Source organism: Haliotis rubra, unplaced genomic scaffold (assembly GCF_003918875.1).
Source record: "Haliotis rubra isolate DU_JTF1 unplaced genomic scaffold, ASM391887v1 Scf514, whole genome shotgun sequence".
NCBI classification, from domain to species: domain Eukaryota; kingdom Metazoa; phylum Mollusca; class Gastropoda; order Lepetellida; family Haliotidae; genus Haliotis; species Haliotis rubra.
The window spans coordinates 607,192-628,756 of NW_025767207.1; the positions used below are offsets into that span (position 1 = coordinate 607,192).

The 21,565-nt window shown below is 39.1% G+C and overlaps 1 protein-coding gene across 1 annotated transcript in view; it reads right to left on the reverse strand.

The window, feature by feature from the left end:
- Positions 1 to 16,928, reverse strand: part of LOC124292337 — a 191,160-nt gene extending 174,232 nt beyond the window's left edge. The window contains exon 1 of the mRNA XM_046729429.1: positions 16,564 to 16,928. The gene's annotated coding sequence lies outside the window, so the exon portion shown is untranslated. The remainder of the gene's footprint in view (positions 1 to 16,563) is intronic.
- Positions 16,929 to 21,565: the final 4,637 nt, after the last annotated feature.

Consider the following 21,565-nt stretch of genomic DNA (forward strand, 5'->3'; position numbering starts at 1 on the left):
TTCTGTTTTTCACACCGGAAGTCATGCGTTTGTTGTTGAATGGCGACCACCAACAACGAACAGTTTATTGTGGTACCAAATACTAGGGCAAAGGTATCAGTATGGCAGCATTTTGGGTTGAAAAAGTTCACGGTAGATGGAACTATTGATAAGAGTAACGCGGTACGTAATATATGCAATGGTAAAGTAAATTAAAAGTTTTTATCTAAGCTTAATCAAGCATAGTGATTTTGTTGTGTTTTTGCTTTATAAAAAAAGCATTAACTTCTTGCAATATATCGCAATACATATCGCAAAACATGCTATCGCATCGCAATATATCGCAATACGAAAATTCTCTGCAACACCCACCCCTAATTGTTTTGATTGTTTTGTTTTGATAGAGTTAAAACTCAAATCTTTAGGGTTTTCTAGAAGTTTTCCGTTTTTGATCAGTTTTCATGTACGGTACATTATTATTGTGCTTGATTATATGTCGTCAAACTAAACAAGTCTACTTGATTATACCTTCCGGTGGATGGAAATGGATACCTTTTCTTTAAAATCAATGTTCCTTGTTTTAAAAACATAAACATCATTTCTAATGTAAAGATTATCACCCAAGGCAATAACCGCAATGAACACAACTACCGTATTTCCTCTCATACGAACCCGGGTGCTTATCTTTTTACGGACTTCCAGACCCAGCGCTTATTCATCTAGCACCGGATCCCATACATATTTATACACATGAAACCCCTGACTGCTGTTTCTGCGATTACATAATATCCATCACCCGGTGCCATCTGGAGGACAGGAAGTTATGACTAAAGGGGCCATACCAAATCTTTTGGGGATCAAAGGAGAATACATTTATGAAAAACTTACCCGGCGCTTATTAGAGGCCCGGGATTTCTTAAACCGCTGCTTTACCCCAGGCGCTTTTTAGAGTGAGTGAGTGAGTTAATATTTAACGTCACATCGGCAATATTTCAGCCATATCGTGACGAGAACATGCGATATTAGAATGAAATATATGTATATTATAAAAAACCTGCCGACGAAGGACAGTAAAAATACTAGATAATCACAGCTATCAATATAAAACTAGCGAACAAAGCTAAAACATTCCAATTAAAGAAGACAATACAATGTAAAAATGGGCTATAGATCGCCAACAACTGAAGGTAGATCACCATACTAGAGACCATGGGGACTTACAGTGCCTTTGCTACCTGTATGGACCCTAGTTGGATTTACACCATCCCTTCAGCCATTGGCGACAGAAGAGAAATCTAGCCATAAATTAAAAAAACACACTTATTCTACGATTAAAAGCAGGTACACTTAAATTGACTTTGAAAGTTTTGGGACTTACGTACCCCCTCAGGAGGACAATAATTTTACGCTACGTCAACCCCCTTTGAGGGTACAGCCACTAACAATCTCAGTTGCTAATCTAAACTACCAATAATAAAATATATACCTATTTACAAATCAGTCAACAAATCGAGTTTTTTTAAAAATGCAAGAATTAAACGAGAACTGACATTATTAAAAAGATCCTTCAGTGTTTTGGATGTGAAATAGATATCCCTTGTGATGGAATATTCAATGCAGTCAAGCAAGACATGCTTGACTGTGATCCTTTCATCACAAGGGATACAAAACGGAGGATCTTCGCCTTTCAATAAATATTCATGAGTATATCTGGTATGGCCAATGCGACATCGTCGCATAATGACCTCTTCAAATCTGGACTGACAACCCAAGTAGGTGTAACCAATGTAGGGTTTTATTGCATGTAATTTATTAATACCTACTTGGGTGTCCCACTTCTTCTGCATTAGATCGCGGATGTATGTTCTAATGCTGGCTTTATAATCAGAGTATGGGATAAGAAGTGGTGTCACAGATTTGTTGAGGAAAATGCCCACGTGGCTGGGTAACCAACAAAAGACGATGTCGCATTGGCCAGTAGCAAGTTCATTGTACAATTCAATAATTTCTAATAAAAGTGGATGTTTGCAAGAAAGATTTTTAATAGCCTGAAGACACGAAAGAGAATCTGAAAAGATGATATATTGTTTATATTTACGGTGTTTATTAATATATTTAAGAGCTGTTAAGATGGCGTTTGCTTCTGCTGTAAAGATAGAGCGGTTATCCGGTATTCTAGAAGATATTGTTCGGGATCCAATGACAGTGGCACATGCCACAGCGCCACCATCCTTGGACCCATCTGTAAATACGGATTTGTATGTATTATATTTATTTCTTAATTGACTAAATTCTTGTTTATACTGTAATTCATTTGTTTCTGATTTTTTAAATGTAGTTAATGTTAGGTCAACTTGTGGCCTAACCAATTGCCAAGGCGGAGAAGAAAGAAAACGGGAAGGAGCTATATGTTCTAGCTCAATGCCAGCAGCAGAAAGGAAAGGTTTCACTCTTATACCAAGAGGCGGAACAAGAGAAGGTTTCTTGTTATACAGATCTTCATATAGTGGAGTAAAGATACAATTATATGCAGGGTTTGACTCATTGGAATAAAGTTTTGTAATATACTGTAAAGTTAATTTTATACGGCGTTGTGTAAGAGATGGCTCATCAGCCTCGACGTAGAGGCTGTCAACAGGTGAAGTTCTAAAGGACCCAAGACATAGTCTTAGACCTTGGTGATGGACAGAATCTAATAGTTTTAAGTTGCTCTTGCAGGCTCCACCATATACGATGGAGCCATAATCAAGTTTCGAGCGGACCAATGATCGATATAGGTGTAGGAGAGTGGCTTGATCCCCTCCCCACTTAGAATTTGAAACAACTTTCAACAAGTCAAGTGCCTTCAGGCAGTTAGTTTTGAGGGATTTAATATGCGGCAGAAATGTTAAATGAGAGTCAAAAATTAAACCCAAGAACTTGGCCTCCTTAACAACTTTGATGGGAGTGCCATTCAGAGATAGTTCAGGGTCTTCATGCGGTTTGTATTTACGGCAGAAATGTATGTAATTGGTTTTGGATTTAGAAAATGTAAAGCCGTTTTCCAGACACCATTTATGTATTTTGTTTAAACACAACTGCAGTTGTCGTTCAATAGTATGCATATTTTTACCACGACAAGAAATATTAAAATCATCCACAAAAAGTGATCCATCGATTGAATCATTTAAAACCTTGGATAAGCTGTTGATCTTGATACTAAATAAAGTCACAGACAAAATACTGCCTTGTGGGACACCCTGATCCTGATTGTAATGATCAGACAGGGTAGAACCCACTCGGACTTGAAATTGTCTGTCCTTTAAAAAGTTCGCTATAAATTGAGGCAAACGGCCTCGCAATCCGAAGCCATGTAAATCTTTTAAAATGCCATATTTCCACGTAGTGTCATAGGCCTTTTCAAGATCAAAAAAGATAGACACAGCGTGTTGTTTGTTTATTAATGAGTGCGTTTTTAACAAATGATTCCAAACGCACTAGGTGATCGACAGTACTTCTGTTTTTACGGAAACCACATTGTATATCTGTTATAAGGTTATTAGTTTCCAAGTACCAAACAAGGCGATTATTAATCATGCGTTCCATGGTTTTGCAAACACAGCTTGTTAGTGAAATAGGTCGGTAATTTGACGGATCTGTATGATCACGTCCAGGTTTAGGTACTGGTACAACTATAGCGTCCCGCCATGAGGAAGGAAATTCCCCTGACGTCCAAATATCATCAAAAATATGTAATAGCGTTTCTAAACATGATTCTGGTAAGTGCTTCAGGAGTTGATAATGTATGTTATCAGCTCCTGTAGCAGTATCGTGAGCTTGATCAAGAGCAGTATGGAGTTCATGAATAGAAAATGTTTCATTATAATCTTCCCCATTATCTGAATGGAAATTAATAGTTTTCTTTTCTTCTTGTTTTTGATATTGTTGGAATTTAGGCACATAATTAGAAGAGGAAGAGTGTTTAGCGAGAGTGTCACCCAGTTTATTTGCAATATCTGATTTATCGGTAAGTAATTGATCTCCATGTTTAAGATGATGGACACTAGATTTAGTACCTTTACCTTTAATTTTCTGGACCATGTTCCAAACCTTGGACATGGGCGTTCGAGAATTTATTTTAGATACATAATTTTGCCAAGATTGGCGTTTATGCTGCTTAAAGGTACGCCGCGCTATAGCATGTAAAATTTTAAATTTATTTAAATTGTGCACCATAGGATGGCGACGGAAATAATGTTCAGCTTTTTTCCGCACCTTCCTAGCTTGTTTGCATTCATCGTTGAACCATGGTTTCCGAATATGTGGAACCACAGAGGACTTTGGTATACAATAGTCAGCTATGATATTCAGTTCATAAGAAAAGTCTTTTATAGGATCAGGAACATCTATAAAAAGTTCAGGTTTAAGTTTGGCAGAACAGAGAGTTTCATATAAAGGCCAGTTAGCCTTTTTAAAATTCCATCTTGATGATGGAGGAACATCAGATGGGTTTACAGGTTTTAGTATTGTGGGAAAATGGTCACTACCACAGAGGTCGTCGTGGACTGACCATTCAAACTCATTTAATAGGTTAGAATCAGTAATTGACAAATCAAGAGCTGAATACGTTCCTGTGCCAGGGTGTAAATATGTGTTTGAACAATCATTATATATGCATAAATCATTGTTTGAAATAAACTCCTCCAGTATTTTACCTTTAGCGTTCAGAGTTGTACCGCCCCAGAGTGGGTTGTGGCCATTAAAGTCACCCATAATAATACAGGGTTTCGGAAGTTGATCGTAAAGTGTTTGAATATCAGCCTGTTGAAGAGCTGAAGATGGTGGAATATACAGCGAGCAGAGAGTAAAAGCAACGTGCAGAGTAATGCGTATCGCAACGGCTTGAAGATTAGTTTTAAGCAAAACAGGGCTTTGGAGTACATTATGCCGTACAAGGATGGAAGATCCTCCCGTAGCCCTATCACCCGGGGGGAGAAAAAGAATGATATGCATTGAACTGACGTAAACTGAAATTATCTATCCGCTTTAGATATGTTTCTTGCAGACAGAATGCTGATGGACTAAAGTCCTGGACCAATAGGTGTAAGTCGTTAAAGTTGGTCTTCAGTCCTCGGCAATTCCACTGTATAATATTCTTTAGGGAAGCTATCTTTTGGGTGGAATGATTGGGGATCTACCCCGTACCTTTTTTAGAGGGCGATATGCTATGCGCCCGTGGCTCGATGTTTTCAGCCACATCCATTCTTTCCAGAGATCCAAACTTATTAAATAGTTGGATCTGATTATCTGACCCCTTTGAAATTCTATCACTTAGATGTCCTTTCGAAGATTCAGTTCTGGCTTTGGTTTGCTTCATATTTCTGTGAGACTTTTGTGGGTTTTGTGCTGGTGATTGATTCTGGGTGAAAGACGATGATTGGTCTTGTGATAGAGTCTGTATGTCAGAAAGTGAATCCGATGTTTGAGTTGATTGTTCATTTGAGTATATTTGAGGTGCTTCAGATTTCAACCATGTCAAGTCTGTCTGGCAGTCTATAGATGATGTCTTGACTTTGGGGTTTGTTTCAGGGGCTATCTGAACGATAGACGCATACGTTCCTGTGCCTTCCCGAGATAGAACAAGTTTCTTTGCATCAGAGAAACTGATGTTTCTGGAAAATTTAATTTTATTTATTTCCATCTGTTGTTTCCAGATAGGACAGTCTTTGGTATATGACAGGTGACTCCCTGAACAATTGGTACATTTTTTAACATCATTGTCACAGTCTTCCGTTGTGTGAGTTTGCTCACTGCAGTGAGCACATGTGACAGATCGTGTACACGTATTGACGCCATGGCCATATTTTTGGCATTTGAAACACCTCAGCGGGTTGGGAATATAAGTGTCAACTTTGATATTGCAGTAACCTGCTTTAATTGTTGTTGGGGCAGTCGATGTTGAAAATGAAAAAAGGTATGTATTAGTAGGTTGTGTTTGTGAGTTCTTTCGTGTGGAGAACCGTTTAACATACAGAACACCTTGATCTCGCATCTCAAACACTATGTCAGCTTCAGTCATATCAGTAAACAACTGATCCCTGTCACGAACAATGCCTTTACTGGTATTGAGTGTTCTATGAGCTGTAACTGAAACAGGAACACCGACAAACGAAACTATTGACATGAGGTTGTTGGATTGTTTGCTTCCTGTTGCATTCTATTAGCAAAGAACCTGATCGCAATCGTCTGATGTTTTTACCTCGCCAGCTATGCCTTGAACTCCCTTAGATATTGCAAAAGGGTTCAGCTTGAGAGGTGTTTTGTCAACTGTCTCAATCACTAGAAACCGTGGCCAATGTTCTACAGGCGTTAAAGGCCGTTGCTCGTCTTCATTATCCAGAGGACGTTTGGTTTTGTTAGGGTTTGGTAGTCCATGTTTGTTGGTAATAAGGTTCATCATCCGAGCTCCCCACCCACCATGGAGTATCATAAAGACAATGCTAATAACAAGTGGATCTCCGACTTGCAGCACCAGGGATACCCGGATGATATACTCCAGCAGAAGAATTAAAGAATTTATTAATCTACCAGATTGGCCCATGAGCCACAGCCTTCTGGGTATATGACTCTAGGCAAATTACAAAATTGATGAAGATGCACTTGCAATTCGAGTGATAGATAATTTGGCCAAGACTTTTATCAAAACAAGTTAAAAAGTTGAAGTATTTTGGGAAATACAATAATACTCAGGGCTTGGCATGACCAGCCGATTGATTGAACCGGGCCAGTTCAACCACCCGTCTAGGTGAAGTAAGGGGCGAAGTGGTGTGTTGGGCAAAGGAACACTGTTCCTGGAACCAGTGCCCTCAACTACCAGCCTCCCGTCCTCCACCGACACAGGGGCGCAACCCACGGCAAACGGGTTTGTGGACCAAATATGCCCCCGGGTCCACAACGGGGGGTTGAAGGGCTCTTAGCGTTACCCAGCACCCACCACGAGGAGGTGGCCCTTCACGGGTGCCCGCTTTTTAGAGGCCCGGCGCTTATTAGAGACCCGGCACCTAGAGGAAATACGGTATAATGGCTCCGGATAGGATAAGAATAGTATCAGCTTATTGCAGAGGGTTAGCAGAAAGAAGTAAAAGGCAAGAGATTATGAAAATATTGAAAAGAAAGAAATATTTAATTATCTGTCGCGAAGATATACATACACTAAACACCAAAAGAAAGGTTACCCTCCTTCCTTAATGACAGAGGTCAGCTGGCAACAGCATTGTATGTCAACCCCTTCTGCACCATCCCAATCGTTCTTTCTCTCCCTTCAGCTGTTAATCGTGGCATATTTCTCGTATTTGTGTATCAGATCAGGTCTTCTAGGCTCTCTTTATACCTTATAGAATCATTCTACATGTGAAATGGATGTAAATACTGCTTGAATGTTGCTACGTTTTGGCGATTGATATTGCTATGTGTAAACAGAAAACGGAAAAATGTTACTTTGCAAGCAAAGATAATTTTAGATGTTCCTAAACATTTTTTCACAATATCAAAGACACGTTTTACTTGTTTTCACTCATGCAAATCAGGAGAAAATGTTTTTAAAGACTGAAATCATAGCAATGGTTAGTTTACAATTCTACACACTCTACAACAGTTGTTTTCTTGTTTCAATAGTTGAAAAATGGTGACTTTAAATGGTTTATCATTGTCTCAAAGCAGAATTTTATTTGAACCTTTCTTTTGGACATCAAAATCACTATTATTGGTTTATTTCGGCATTGACGAATACAGGACAATTTAACTCTTCTGAAATAGATGCTTTTCACCAAAATATAAATGCATTTGAGAAGTTTTTTTCGTGATTTGTTAAGCTTTCTTGCAAACTAAAACCTTCTAAAATATCTTTAATAGTTTTTCAGTAATTCATAAAGGTTGGAGGGTAACGTTTCTTTTGGCGTCTAGTGTATTTCATGTAAAATGAATGGTGGTTAAATTGTATGATTACCCCTTTTAAAACTATCTATAAGGGGCGTAGCATTTCTTCCTATCAACATAGAAATCAAAGTTTATAAATCACTTATTGATGGAAATGGCAATTTCATAATAACTGACATAACAATGGATGTAATGAATATCACTCTAACTTACCTGTATGGCCTGAATAAGGATGAACCTCAATTCTGTACTAAATTAGTTAATGATATCGTGGAATTTGGAAATGAATCAATTATTCTCTGTGGTGATTGGAATCTGGTGCTTAAGCCTTCAGTAGATCTTGAAAATTACAAGAACGAAAACAACCCCAATGCAAGAAATATTGTTCCGGAAAAGATTGAGATCTTTATTTCTTAATGAATTTGAGGGAAAACATTTTCATTGTCGTCATACATTAAGTTAAACAGAGAAAATAAAAAATGGTTTGATTGCGGTATACATTATATCTACGGAAGCGTAGTAGGGCGACGGTGGAATGTTTTTAGTCTCATTATCTCCTACGTAGGAGATAGAATCTCCTACGTAGGACTTAATATCTCCTACGTAGGACATAGCATCTCCTACGTAGGACTTAATATCTCCAACGTAGGACTTAGTATCTCTTACGTAGGACATACTCTCTCCTACGTAGTACTTGATATCTACTACGTAGGACTACGTAGGACTTACTATCTCGAACGTAGGACTTAGTATCTCCTACGTAGGACTTACTATCTCCTACGTAGTAGTTAATACATCCTACGTAGGACATACTATCTCCTACGTAGTACTCAATATCTCCTGTAGGAGATCATCGATATATGTTAATATACATTTATCTGAAATGGTCGACTTAAATCCCAAGGCACGCAATCTCCTGTTTCACCGTTTCAGTCACTGTGAGAGTCTACAGTGTGTGTGTGTGTAAGTGTGTGTGTGTGTGTGTGTGAGTGAGTGAGTGAGTGAGTGAGTGAGTGAGTGAGTGAGTGAGTGAGTGAGTGAGTGAGTGAGTGAGTGAGTGAGTGAGTGAGTGAGTGAGTGAGTGAGTGAGTGAGTGAGTGAGTGAGTGAGTGAGTGAGTGAGTGAGTGAGTGAGTGAGTGAGTGAGTGCATGTATGATACCCAAAACTCCATAACTGCAGTTAGATCAAGGTCCACGTCACCCTAACGTAATGCACCCGCACAGTAACACTGTATAGTAACCTTGCGTTAGTGTCATGAAAATTCACGGACTTGCATTTCTACTATCTAAAGTCCTGCATTACCACACATTTCTCAACTTATAACAATACTCCATAATCCGAACCTTAAACAGGCTATATTAAGAACTACGTAGGAGATAGTATGTCCTACGTAGAAGAAACTAAGTCCTACGTATGAGATACTAAGTCCTACTGAGATAATATGGCCCACGGTGACAAATCTTTTTGGTGTCACTATCTCCTACGTAGGACATACTATCTCCTACGTAGGAGATATTAAGTCCTAGGTAGGAGATAGTATGTCGTAGGAGATAGTGACACCAAAAACGGATCCGTATACAACTGAAAAATATATAGCTAGGAAAAATAATAGCTAAGATCCACAGGCTATCGATACATTTTTAAAGAAAATAAAGGAGATATCATTGAGCCCAACCTTTCTTTATTGTTTTCACAAATATTGTGTTAGGATCCATTTATAAGGAAGTGGAAACATTTATCTCTCATGTTAGAGCATTGAAGCGCTCATAAAATATCAATTGAAATCTCCAGTCTCCACTCCCCACAATCATCACATCTTTGAAGGGCATTTTGAGGTGGAATGCATAAGAAAAGAAATGCAAGATATATGGATGTCACCTTCTTTGTTGTGACTAATACACGACGTTTCGGAGCGTATGCTTGATCCTTCTCCATGATGAGCAAGCATACGCTCCGAAACGTCGTATATATTATATAGCCAAAAGTGTGAGTTGGCATGTATGTTTCCTACAAAAGACGTCACACAAATACACAACTGGTATCTATCACGCCTACCAGTTCTGGGGAAAGAAACCTTTATCGTCAAAAGAGCACTTGCTGTGTGCGGAATTGCCAGCCATACAGTACAGGTCTTTGTCTGTTCCTCTCATCATGGATGCGATACGACCAAGTCCGCTGTCTGTCATAAAGAATAGGTCACATGATGACATCGTCTGTTGATCAAGAATCACTTTACCAAAACCGGCGCATGCGTAATCTTTTCCATGATTGTCACGATCAACATGAACGATATCCCCCTCCAAATCTTGGATGACACCAGGAAACAACCTCTTCGCATCCTGTCGCACTTTCTGGGAGTCTGTGGCCACGAACATCCGATAGAGGGCGCTGTTATTATACTGACTGAGGAAGTTCCACACTACACTAACATTCAAGGGTGTGGGACTGTACCAGTCAGTTGGAATAGTAGGATTGCCCCTTACTCGAACATGTGCACAAACGAGTTTTCTCCTTTTGTTACGGGCTGAAGTTTGGAAATTATCAAACCTTTTTTGAATTTCAGGTCTCATTCTAAACAACCGTCGTAAAACAATATTGTATATGTCAGTTGTTGTCTGATTATATGCCCACCGAAGAGTCTTAAAAAGCGGATGCAGCTTTAGATAGTTAACCATTTCCTGGTTCACAGTAAAATATGTGACGTCAGAAGGAAATTCCTTTTCTAAATCAAGAGCTTTTGCAATTTTCTCACGTAGCTTAAATGCTTCATGGTCAAGTCGCTTGTACCTGCTACTTTTCAAGCCATTTATTTCAGAAGGTTGAAGACTCCAGTCAACTTTGTTCGACTGGAGGAAATTCCCGATATCACAAGGTACCAGCATGTTGACTTTGAACTTCCGACCTAGTATTTGTGAAAGGATATAAGCACCTACAATTCCTTCTTCTCTGTCCCCTAGACCACCTAGGTTACCATGGGAACAGTCGTAGATGAAATATTTATTTTCCCACCGTGGCTTAACAAAATATTCCTCAGGAATGGATTGTATTTCTGAGCCACTGTGAGTGTATTCAGGCGAAGGTTTGCCTTTATCTCTCAGGCCATGATCTACATTCTCATTGATAAGTCCCTTGACTCCTGTATTCGAGTAGACGAGTGCTGTCAGTACCAAGACGCAAGTTAATAACGCAAAAAGTTGCCAGTGGCGTCGAGAGCTGAGCATTGTTGTGGATTGGTTGGAATCCCTGAAAAGAAGAAGTTCGATTTAATTGATTGTACAGCCATTGGTTATTTATAGGACGTTACCAGTATTTCATCAGAGCTTCAACATACATCCGCTTCATAAACAACCTCAACATACCACGCATGTACATCGCTGTGATTAAGATGACCAACATTGACATGGCACACACATTCTTCAATCGCTTAGTGTCGTCTGTGCGTCGTCGTTGTCAAGCCTACATCAACGCCAATGGTGGACACACACTATACCGAATTTGTGAACTGACACCAAACCTCTTTAACGACGTCTCACGATGCCTCGTGTCGTACACATTCGATATTATCCTGTCAACAGTTAAACAGTGATTAAGGAAATCACCACAAATTATGTCAGTATTAATTTGCATTAAACAAACATTAATTACATTAAGCTGATTATTAATTATTTACTCATACAATTTCACGGATCTTGTTTCTTGGTAAGGGCGCTGTGACGCAACTATTCAATGCGGTAGTAAAATCAACAAAACGCAATAGGTGGCCCAATCTCATGCAAAGGCAAGTCAATCGTGAGTGCGTGAGTGGGTTAGTTTTACGCCGCACTCAGCAATATTCCAGCTATATGGCGGCGGTCAAGTCAATCGTACTCCTGAAAAGTCGAAATAGGGAATTTCATCGGACTTAATGTTTGTCGCTGATTTCGACTCAGAAATGTCAACCACATGTCCAGTAGAAAACTTTATCAAATCTTTTGTGAGGCCTTGGATGTGGATAGAGCTTTCCAGCAATTGTTTAAGTGATCATATGCAACAAGTACTTCAACAACGAGCTCTACTGTATGCAACCCGACAACGAAGATGTGTACATGAAATAGCGAGTGACAAGGGGCTGATCCGACGCGTTTTGATAACGTTTTCAGAGTGAAATGAGAAAAGCAAAAAGGAAATGTAAACTACAATATTCTCTTAAGCTCTATTATTCAAGTGAGTGAGTGAGTTTAGTTTTACGCCGCACTCAGCAATATTCCAGGGGGTCATAAACGAGTCAGGAACAGATGTTCCCATAATTATCATCATGAGCATCGATCTACACAATTCTTTATTATTATTGAACATGGGGCGCCATTGGATATTGTCGTACATCAACCAAGTCAGCGAGCCTGAACCCGATCCCATTATGAGTAGCTTACGACATGCATGGTTGCTGAAGATCAAGTCTAGCCCGGATCTTTACGAGTTATACACACAGTGTATTGTATACACATTTTTGTGATTCTTTGCCACATAAGACATCCCGTATCTCGAGTAAAATCGCATGTACAGAAACTCGACAATTACCTTGAAAAAGGTAATTAAAGTATTGATTCCAATACATGATGCCTCTCAATTCTTTATTGCTATTAAATATGGACCCCATGCGGCCGTCTCGATACTTTGAAAGCATCTTAGCATCAGACTGGTGAGTGTCGGAAAGCAGATCTTTGATTGGTTGATAATATTATATCTCAGACCAGTGATTGTTCTTCTGATGATTATTGTGACATATTAGACCGTAGGGGTGTGCGATAATACCGGTTAACCTGTATATTGCAATTCGAACTTCACAATACAGTTTGGAGCAGTACATAACTTTGGTGACAGTATAATGACAGAAGCAGTTCGGAGCAGTACATAACGTTGGTGACAGTATAATGACAAAAGCAGTTCGGAGCAGTACATAACGTTGGTGACAGTATAATGACAGAAGCAGTACGGAGCAGTACATAACGTTGGTGGCAGTATAATGACAGAAGCAGTTCGGAGCAGTACATAACGTTGGTGACAGTATAATGACAGAAGCAGTTTGGAGCAGTACAGAACGTTGGTGACAGTATAATGACAGAAGCAGTTTGGAGCAGTACATAACGTTGGTGGCAGTATAATGACAGAAGCAGTTTGGAGCAGTACATAACGTTGGTGACAGTATAATGACAAGCAGTTCGGAGCAGTACAGAACGTTGGTGGCAGTATAATGACAGAAGCAGTTCGGAGCAGTACATAACGTTGGTGGCAGTATAATGACAGAAGCAGTTTGGAGCAGTACATTACGTTGGTGACAGTATAATGACAGAAGCAGTTTGGAGCAGTACAGAACTTTGGTGACAGTATAATGACAGAAGCAGTTTGGAGCAGTACATAACTTTGGTGACAGTATAATGACAGAAGCAGTTTGGAGCAGTACATAACGTTGGTGACAGTATAATGACAGAAGCAGTTTGGAGCAGTACATAACGTTGGTGACTGTATAATGACAGAAGCAGTTTGGAGCATACATAACTTTGGTGACAGTATAATGAGAGAAGCAGTTTGGAGCAGTACAGAACGTTGGTGACAGTATAATGACAGAAGCAGTTTGGAGCAGTACATAACTTTGGTGACAGTATAATGACAGAAGCAGTTTGGAGCAGTACATAACGTTGGTGACAGTATAATGACAGAAGCAGTTTGGAGCAGTACATAACGTTGGTGACAGTATAATGACAGAAGCAGTTTGGAGCATACATAACTTTGGTGACAGTATAATGACAGAAGAGTTCAAAGATATGCAGGTCTTCAGACGTTTACCTGTTTTAAACCATGAGCATTAGTATTGTATCCATAAAAATGTTTTATATCTCATTCGTTTTAAGAGAGTGAGAGTTTCGTTTTACGCCGCTTTAGGACTATTTCAGCAATATCATGGAGGGGGACACCCTATATGGTGGTACACTTTTTGCGAACCGGTTCTCCCGATATGATCGGTAATTTTCGTGATGTAGTCAAAACTACTAGTAACATTTGTATTTCCTTTAAATTATTATACAGTAATAGTTTTGAGAATGTTTATTGGCCATATGATTGCATTTGCGTGACTTTTAAACCATATACATAATAAAAATAGATTGGTACCGGCACTCGTTGTAAGGATAAACAGACGCTTTTTCTCGAGTTCCAAACTTGAGTTAATATTTAACGTCACATCGGCAATGTTTCACCCATATTGTGACGAGAACAAATTTGACATTGATAAAGAATATGTGTATATTATAGAACCTGTCGTCAAAGGACAGTACAACAACTAGACTATCACAGTTAGAATTAAAACTAGCATATAAAGTTAAAACTAATAGCTCTATTTGGACAATACCTAATACACTAAACGCCAAAAGAAACGTTATCCTCCTTCCTTAATGACGGAGGTACCTATCTGCAGCTGGCGTTGTGATGCGTGGACGTCCACTTCTTGGTCTGTCTACGGTGACCCCAGTCTGTCTGTAGCGCTGAATAAATCTTACAACAGTGATACGGTGGCATCTGAGGGCGTTGGCAACAGCATTGTATGTCGACCCCATCTGCACCATCCCAACGGCTCTTTCTCTCTCTTCAGCTGTTAATCGTGGCATATTTCTCGTACTTGTGTATCATATCATGTATTCTAGTCTCTCTTTATACCCTATAGAATAATTTTACACGTGAAATTGATGCAAATACTGCTTGAATATTGCTACGTTTTGGCGATTGATATTGCTATGTGTAAACAGAAAACGGAAAACTGTTACTTTGCAAGCAAAAATGTTAGCAAAGATAATTTTAGATGTTCCTAAACTTTTTTTCACAATATTAAAGACACGTTTTACTTGTTTTCACTAATGCAAATCAGCAGAAAATGTTTTAAAAGACTGAAATCATAGGAATGATTCTTTTATAATTTTACACACTCTACAACAGTTGTATCTTGTTTTAACAGTTGAAAAGTGGTGACTATAAATAGTTTATCTTTGTCTCAAAGCAGGATTTTATTTCAACCTTTCCTTTGGACATCTGCATCTGGAGTCAATGTAATTGGTTTATTTCGGCATGGTCGAAAATAGGACAATTTAACTCTTCTGAAAAAGATGCATTTCTACGGAAGCGTAGTAGGGCCACGGTGAAAACATTTTTTGGTCTTACTATCTCCTACGTAGGGCTTAGTATCTCCTACGTAGTACTTAATATCTCCTACGTAGGACTTACTATCTCCTACGTAGGGCATACTATCTGCTACGTAGGACTTAGTATCTCCTACGTAGTACTTAATATGTCCTACGTAGGACTTAGTATCTCCTACGTGATAGTATGTCCTACGAAGAAGATACTAAGTCCTACGTAGGAGATACTAAGTCTTTGACACACACAAAATTTCACCATGGCCCTACTACGCTTCCGTACATTTCACCTTAATATGAATGCATTTGAGAAATATTTTTCGTGATTTGCATAAAGCTGTGTTGTTCAGCTTTTTTGTATACTAATGCCTTCTAACATATCTTTGATAGGTTTTCAGTAATTCATAAAGGTAGGACGGTAAATTTCTGTTGGAGTTTAGTGTGTGTGTGTAAGCACTAGGGCTGCGCAATATATAACCGGTTTACCGATATTAACCGGTTCAGACATGAAAACGATACGTATTGCGATGCGCTGATGGAAAACCGGTATTTTGACAAGCATTCAGAAAGCTTCGTAACACTCGGAAACCTCGATGGTTGGTGCAATTGTGGTAATGGTGGTGGGAATGATCGTGGTGACAATTACATTTAACTGAGAAAAGCAAGATTTATGGATGTCAACTTCTGTATTGCGAATGAAGTTGACATCCATAAATCTTGCTTTTCTTATGCATTCCACTTCTAAAGGCCCTTCAAAGATTTTACATTTAACTGGATTGTTAAGTTCGGTTTGAAGTTGTGTTCTTAAATTTTGTTCAAGTGTTTCGCAATGTTTTGGATCTGAATGTTTTTAATATTTACTCATTAATGGCCAATGATCTCTGACATGTCCTGACCAGGTCAAGTTGCTGTCTAATATCTCAGGGCTTTTTTGAGAGTGGAGAAAGTAGTTCAAACTAGAAACCACTGTGTTGATGGTTTCCTTGTTTCATTTGTGCCAAATATTATTCATATTGGTTAGAGTTCCTTACCTACCCCCCACCTAATTTCAGCGTGAATGTAAGAGAATGTTCACAATAAGACGGGATGCATAAAATAGGCGGGCGGTACGTAAGGAACTCTTTCCTGCTTTATAAAGCGTTAACTCGATTATAAGTAGTTTATTGTTACAAAAAAGCTTCTTGCAATATATTGCAATACATATCGCAATACATGCTTTCGCATTGCAATATATCGCAATATGAAAATTCTCTGCAATACCCACCCCTAGTAAGCAAAGGCTATAGATAGCCAACTAATGAAGGTAGGTAACATCCACGGGGAAGAAGATTGAAAGGCGACACTTGTAAACTTCAATCGATTTTTATTTCAGTCTTATATTACATGTGCATGCATGTAATGTGTTTTGTCCCAGCTTGTCAATGAATGAAATGAAACTATTGACTCTTACTTGGCATAATGTAACTCAGCTCGCGAGCTTAATTGAACGCAGAAATCTATACTCACTATTCAGGCGATGGCGGCAGTTCCCGATCCAACGCGGGGTATCTTGACCGTCTTACACACGTCGCGTGGTGAACGAACAGGGTCTTCCTGGGTAGAATTCCCCTATGACCCTGCAGTTTTAAGGACAACACTTCACATTCGGAGTTTCGGCAATAACCTTTCTCAACAACAACGACTGTTATCAGTCAGTGGTCCTGCTATGTGTGGTATAAATCCGCCGGAAGGTGACCAGGCAACCCAAAGCTGTCACAAACAGGTATGTGCTGAAGATCGAGACCTAACTCTGGGTATGTACCGATCTTCACTTCTGGATTGATTCATCATCCATTTATGTCTGCTCCGGGGAAGTACTTGCTGTGAGTACCAGGACCTTCGACCTTGCGCCACTGAACTGATAAGCTGTTCTACAAAGATAGTGTTTAAATACTACCGCACACAACATGGACTCAATCAGAGACCATATAATAGAGGGACGGCCCTCGAGCCAGTTCGCAAAACCATCAGCGCTACGGCTTGTACTGCGCAGCCTATCCGGAAGCTGGCAAAAACGTGTGTCATCGATTTCGCGTATTTTCAATGCAAAGGTAAGATTTGATTTTTATATTATATGGTACCTGACCCAACTGAGTTGTCGAGCTTGACGCTACATCAAATGATGCTTAAATACCCTCAGGCTATGTTACACAAGGTTGTCCAATCCTTTAGCATTTGATTACGACATATTTGATAATCGTATCTGCTTCTATTCACCGACGCGGCTATTGGTATCTAATGACTTCGCTGCACTCACAACTCTTGCTGACTCTCGGCACTCGAGACATGTTCCTCGTAAAACTACCTTGCTTTAATCCTGAATATAATGTATGTGTGTGGACTTTGTATTCATTTTATACTTCCTCTAATGACGTAATCCACTTGTTCCAAGGAGAGGTGTTTGGGAATATCTCCTTATGCTTATAACGAACTGATATTATAACGAACTAAATAGATGTTGGGTATCTTCCAAATATGACTACTCTTATTTTGTCTACTCATGAACGTAAACATATAATGAAGCAAAGTAAGTGGTCCCATTGTGCTTGTCATAATAGTACAAATTAAACGACTTTAAGAGAAAGTCATATAAAATCGAAACACAAATATTACTAATATAAGGGGCGTGATGGAATACAAATATATTATCCATTAACCAGCCGCTACTCAAAGCTCAAACATAAATATTTACACAGATTATTTTTATAATTCAGTTGATGTAGAAGATAACAATTGATGAAAGTTATAGATAGACGGGTTGGGGGATGTACATTTGTCGTAAATAACAGTTTTTTAGATTATTATAACATTCACATATAAGTATAAAATAGAAATGGTAAATGACGTAGACAGTATTCTAATAGTGAGTATGGTTTTACTCCGATTTTAACAATATTCCAGCAATATCACGGCGGGGGACACCAGAAATGGGCTTCACACATTGTACCCATATGGGGAATCGAACCCGAGTCTTTGGCGTGACGAGCGAACGCTTTAACCACTGGGCTATCACACCGCCCTATATAACTTACACAGTTGTGACACCCTACTTCCATTACGGGAATATTATCAAATATCAACTTAGTATCTTGACGTTGCAACTAAGTTTAAAGTGAGTGAGGTTAGCTTTACGCCGCACTCAGCAATATTCAATTTTGCCTTATTCGATTCTACAAATGTCAGAAAAATTATTTCCTGCGCGTTTTATTTAGAAAATTTGCATAATTTAGTTGTGAGGTTTTGGTATCCAGGATGGTTGATGATAATGCACTGAGTTTATGTTCATAAAATAGTTTATTAGAAATTGAAAACTCATGGTTACACATGAATCGTCTTCGCTTACAGGCCCCGTGGCAGTTATACTACAAATGACAAGTTATGATATTTAATTTGGACTTCATGCTCAACGCCATAAAGAAATATATCCAGGAGCATTAATCATGCAATACCGGTAATCCACGTTTCAAGTACGAAAACACACGTTGGTGCATATGCTACGAAAACCTAAATTACACGGACTAAAATGGTAACTGTAACACATTTTACTTTGATTTTAACAAAAACAAAACTGAAATTGAAACATCACTTTACTGCAATCGGAGAAGAATACACAAAAACGTGAACTTCAACAATGCTGGAAAGTATGGTCACCATAACAACCCCACAAATCTGATTGTCGCACAGTTTTTAAACAATGGTTGTTCTGATTGTATGAACCAACACAGGCGACCACACAAGTATCACGTGTAGCCATCCCTCGGACATATAACATCTGCCAGTCTCCTCCTCATACTGCCAGTCAAGCATCGTATTATTAGCATCTGATTACTCTGCCATTCCCGATACAGTGTATGCCTCAATTCTTCACTTTAAACAGGATATGGTCCAGCTCCAACTTGCCATCTAACATAGTCTGAAAGATGTTCAATGAGGTTTATACCACGGCTCCTTGCGGGACATGGTAATGTTTCCATGGAATTGTTCTCTAAAAAGGGTGATGACGGCACGAGACGGCATAGCGTTGTCATCCATGAATATCTGACGATTGGCAAAGTTAACAAAATGTGGCCCCATGGCCGTATTCTGTACTTCCTGTTGAAAACGGTGACCCCACACCATCACTGATAGGTTCAACTGCATCTCCTGATGATACGACGTCTCCATACGTGACAATACTTCCGTCAATAGCCGTGGGTGTAGAATAGAATCTCACCCTCGTGTCTTCTGATATCAAATATATCAACACTTGTTGATAAAAGTAAAACTATCCTCGGCAAGCCTCGGATATTTGTAACTTTATCAACTCGTGATGATATATATGATATGAAAAGACGCTGAGCTGAGATTCTCTGTATCTGGATTATAGTGGATCATGCGCTACTAATGGACTTGAGAAATGGTCATAATAATTAAGTATGATTAAATATCTTATTCCTGTTGTGATGTCAATGTGTTTGTACTATGTCAGTTTGGTAATCATACTATCTTTATTGTTTATTTATTGTGCATGTTCAATTGAACTCAATAAATATGCTGAATCTCTTTTCTTATTGATTCTACTGGACTGATCCATTATAAGACTAGGTATCAGCTTGAGGATCAGTTGTGCACTCAACCAGAAATGGTGTATAGAACAAACTTTATGGATAACAACTTCTTTTTATTCGTGAGTGCGACGTTTTGATACAGATTATTGTACCATAGTTAACCTTTACTCTGGTTACAGCAGGAAAATGGTAAATATGTTCCCTAATGGACGACACTTCCCCAAGCATCAACGTCTTGTGAGGAGGTGGTCTGTTGTGGCTGCAGAAAGGGGTGTAACAACAAATGCAAGTGCAAACAGTCCTTACTTTAATGCACAGAACTCTCTAAACATTTAACCAGAATATGTGGGTAATTATTATTTTGGTTAAAATTTCCCTGTAATGCATTGATGGCCTTTCCAAAGCTAAAACAGTAGCGAGAAAGGCAAAGTAGGATTTGCCTTCTGCAAACGCCCGTGGTGCGAGTTTGAATTGGTCTTCTGGAAACCATGCTTGTCGTAAGAATCGACTAAAGGGATCGGGTGGTCATCCTCGCTGACATTCTCCAAGCACTCCACATCGATACACAGCCTCTTACAGCGAATACAGCATGTACCCTTATGTTGAGTGCACCATTCCACCGAAGGATAGCCATGAGTATACGCTGTATGTGTGAAGGCTAGGGGTGGGCGATAATACCGGTTTACCGGTATATTGCAAGTCGAGCTTCACAATACGATATTTTGCGGTACACTTTTCGCGAACCGGTTCTCCCGATACGATCGGTAATTTTCATGATGTAGTCAAAACTACCAATAACATTTGTATTCCTTTATATTATTATACATTGATAGTTTTGAAAATGTTTATAGGTCATATGATTGCATTTGCGTTACTTTTAAACCATATAAATAATAAAAATAGATTGGTACCGGTACTCGTTGTAAGGATAAATAACCCAAAATGGCGGACGCCGCAGAAGACGCTTTTTCTCGAGTTCCAAACCTTAGAGCGAAATCTTCAAACTGGAAACATTTTCAATTGATCTCTTGTACAATTACATCTGAGCCCTGACAGTGACCAGTGGCATTGTTTCAAAAGAAAGGAAACTGTAATTTCATTACTTTAACCCATGTGTTACTCTTTCACAAAATATTGCAATACATATTGCAATACGCCAACACATATCACAAAATATCGCAATACGAAAATTTTGGCAATACCCAGCCCTAGTGAAGGCTCGTTTGTGTAACTCGAGGGTGTGTGTGGTGTCAAATCTTAAACCCATGTGGATTCTGGTAAGACAACACGATCGGGTGGTCAGGCTCGCTGATTTAATTTGGTTGACATATCATCGTATCTCAACTAGGTAGATCGATGCTCATGCTGTCAATCACATGATTGTCCGGTCCAGAGTCGATTATTTACAGACCGCTTCCATATAGCAGGAGAGGCAGGAATATTGATGACTGCGGCGTTGACAACAAACAGACAACACCTTCTGCACATGCGCAAAATGAAATTATTTTGAGTGCGTCCAACTCTGAAAATGTTAACTGTACATCAGTAAATAAATGTGCAAAGTTTTATGCTTTTATCATTAAATGCACAATTTATCTGTTTAGCTGCACAGCCTGTTCTTCATAAGCAATCAAATAACTGCCAAATGTACAACAAACCTGCTGAGTTTCAAGTTGACTAGCAAATGGTTTATGGGTGTCAGTACCTCACAGGGCTGCTGATATCAAACCTGAATAGACTGGGTCACAAGGTATTCGTGGTGTCTGATGTTATCTGGGCCTCAAGTGTTTGTCACCCAACGCGAAGAATGTACTCTTTATATAGCTACGATCGCTCCGCCCACCTTTATCCGGTGTTTGTTACATCAATGGCGAGGATTGTGCTCTTTATTTAAGACTTTAATGTCAGTTAGCACCAACTCG